Below are 3,414 nucleotides of genomic sequence, written 5' to 3' on the forward strand. Positions count from 1 at the left end.
TAGTAGTAGTAGTAGTAGTAGCAGCAGTAGTAGTAGTAGTAGCAGTAGTAGTAGTAGTAGCAGCAGTAGTAGCAGCAGTAGTAGCAGTGGTGGAAATGTGATCAGAATGTGATAGTGATGGAAGCTTTTTTTGCAGTTGTTCAAATGCACAAAAGCCTTCTTCCCCCAACAAAAGTTTGTTTGGGTAGCTTAGTGGTTAAAGCAATAAGACAATGGACTGCATGCAGATAGCTAGAAGTCACCAGGCTGTCCAATAATCAATCAAAGTATCAACTGTTCAAACCCTTTCATGATCACTGCATAACATCCATAGTAAAGGCGTTTCCTCTCTCAAATGACAAATTTACCAAGCTATCACAGAGCCAATGAAGAGCCTCCCACATGGTCATGCAATCTGCTAGGAATAGTAGCCAGTTTTTCCTCAAATTATACATATCCTACTTTCTTTTACTTGTTTCAGTCACTGAACTGCAGTAATGCTGGGGTACAACCTTGAAGGGTTTCAGTTAAACAAATCAACCCCATTACTTACTTTTCTATTTAAATGTGGTATCTATTGCACCAGTCTATTTTGCTTAACTTGGATGTAAACAAACCAGCACTGGTTAATAAACGGTGTTGAGGGAGCAAAGACACACACACACACATATATATATAGACATACACGATGGGCTTTCACAGTTACTGTCTACCAAATTCCCTCACAAGGCATTGGTCTGTCCAGGCCTGTGCCATATAGTGGGACTGAACCTGAAAGTGCAAGCTTTCAAAGCAAGCTTCTTAATCACAAACCACACAGACATGCCAAGAGAAAATAAACAGAACTGCCAAGACCAGAATGCCTTTGATCAGAGGTTTGCTCAATCGGGACAAATCAGGGACTAAATAACAGTTTCTAACTTAGGCACAAGACCACAGTTCTGAGGGGAGGAAGTTAGTCAATACCAGCAAACCCAATAATAAACTGGTTCCTTATTATATCAACACAGAAGAGATGAAGGGTAAAGTTGACTTCAACAAAGTTTGACTTAGAATGTAAAGAGTCGAAGAAACAAATACAAAAAAGAAGCCAATTTTTCCAAGGTTCTAATGATTCTGCCAGCTTACTGCCAATTTGGGGTGAAATAATGTAAGGAGCAGAAGCACTGTAAAAATGAGTACTTCATAATTTCACAGTGCTAAGATTGGGTTCTGTGCCAAATCTTACCAATGTAGTGAGAGAAAATTAGCTGTATGATACAGGCATAGGTATGGCTGTTTCCCAACCATATGGTTTTAGGTTCAGTTCCATTACATAGCACCTTGAGTAAGAGTCTTCTGCTATTGCCCTGGGTCAACTAAAGCCTTGTGAGTGAATTTGATAGACAAAGAAGCTCTCTCTCTCTCTCTCTCTCTCTCTCTCTTGTGGATCCAAAGAATTAAACAGAGCTTACAGTAAGCTCCCTATCTGGTACATGGCTATCAAGATGTAACATCACCATTGTTCTGAAAATCCAGGAACTGCAATGGTGGAGATTATGTATAAAAATTAACCAGATAAGATAAGTGAAGTGAACAAATAGATGTTTATCTTATTATTTAGTTGACAACTGTTTCATAATCTGTGTTTAGTTGCATAAGAGACACTATATCATCTATCACATATATTGTTTGTGACAACATTATGAAACTATTTGCTGTTTATAGTAGAGTCTGGTGTTTTAACCTGTGATGAAATATTCTGAAGTGTAGTCTATGGGTATATCTATAATCACATATACACTGTGTCCCACATTATTAGGGAAATCAACGTTCTCTCAATAAATAAATGTATATTCATTCAAAACCAGTTGTTTTCTCACTGACTGCTGGCAAAACCTATCTGCATACATTCTGTTAAAATAAATTGGATCTGCAGACGCCAACAAATGGCAGCACTTTTGTGATTGGGCAACATTTTCACCGTCCCAAATTATTAGGCATGTATAATAAAAATGATAATTGTGTTAGAACAAACATGTATTTAATTCAACAGTAAAGGTTTAACAAAAAAATTATTCATAAAGGACTTAATGGTAAACATAATATGTTTGAATGAAACTAATCATGGGATTATCATGTCATACAGCTCCTAATGTTTGATGTATGATCCTCCACATGCAATAATCTTCCTTATGCGATGATCCATTGAATTTGTCAAGGTGATGATATTCTCTTATGTCACACTTTGAGCAGCATCTACAATAGCATCCCAGAGGGCAACTTTATTTGAAAACTGCCATCCATCTAGGTAAACACGCATCTTCAGGACACGCCACAGATTTTCAATTGGATTTGAGTCAGGGAAATAAGGTCGTCACTCCATCAGACAACCTCCAGAGAAGCCAATTTGCTGCAGGTATTCCTTAGAATGCTTTGCTGCATGAGACAGGGCATTATCTTGCATGACAACCGGCTTTCTCTTGAATGAAAATTTTTGCTTTTTGAACCATGATTGGAAAGTGTCCTTTAAAAAGTAACATATGTTTATAATGGCATCTTAATGCCATCTGGGACTTTCTATGGCCCAACCATCATACTACCAATGATGCCAGCCCAAAACATGACTCCACCTCCCCCCTGTTGGTGTCTCAAACGATGAGGACAGTTCCCACTGATTGATACCCAACCTTTACTCCAGCCATCTGGTCTGTGAAAAGTAGCACGGCATTCGTCAGTGAACAGAACTGTTGAAAAATCAATCTTCATGTATTCTTCTGCCCATTTCAGTCTCTTCTGCTTATGAACAGCCTTCAGAGGGGGCCTTGTAACAGGCTTAATATGCCTGGCTACCTGCTTCAAGAGGCAACACCTAGTAGTTTTTGATAAGTCTTCCCTGCCACAAGGTTTGAAGACTTCTCTACTTGTCAGATATGGATTCTGCACAACTTCCGTTTTCACATTGACAAGTACAATTTGAAGCAACCCTCAACTTAGCCTTATTTGTCCTTAAATGGATAGAAATAGGTGACTGCACAAATTTCTTCACTGTTTGGTGATCTCTTCCCAGTATTTTTGATATTTCTATGGTTGTTTTACCTTTTCCAAGCTCTGACACAATGGTAGACTTCTCATTTGAGGTAAGATCACATTTCTGACCCATGATGACACTTAAATTGGGCACCTGCCTAATAATTTGGGACAGCAGAAATGTTGCTGCAACACAATAATGGCTGCTGTTTGTTTTCATCTGTGCAGATTTGATTTATTTTAACAAAATGTGTGCAACAGTCAATGGGAAAACAACTGGTTTAGAACGAATATACATTTATATTATTGAGAGAACGTTGATTTGCCTAATAATGTAGGACACAGTGTATATATGAATAATGATGTACCCATTAGTATAACTGTGCGGTATACATATACGACAGGCTTCTTCAAGTTTCCATCTAC

At 38.2% G+C, this 3,414-nt stretch overlaps 1 protein-coding gene across 2 annotated transcripts in view; it reads right to left on the reverse strand.

Annotated features, from left to right (window-relative positions):
- LOC106874067 (nuclear pore complex protein DDB_G0274915) overlaps nt 1-3,414 on the reverse strand; it is a 69,020-nt gene that overhangs the window by 44,081 nt on the left and 21,525 nt on the right. The gene's annotated exons all lie outside the window — the stretch shown is intronic.

The sequence above is a fragment of the Octopus bimaculoides genome, chromosome 14 (genome assembly GCF_001194135.2).
Source record: "Octopus bimaculoides isolate UCB-OBI-ISO-001 chromosome 14, ASM119413v2, whole genome shotgun sequence".
Classification (NCBI taxonomy): domain Eukaryota; kingdom Metazoa; phylum Mollusca; class Cephalopoda; order Octopoda; family Octopodidae; genus Octopus; species Octopus bimaculoides.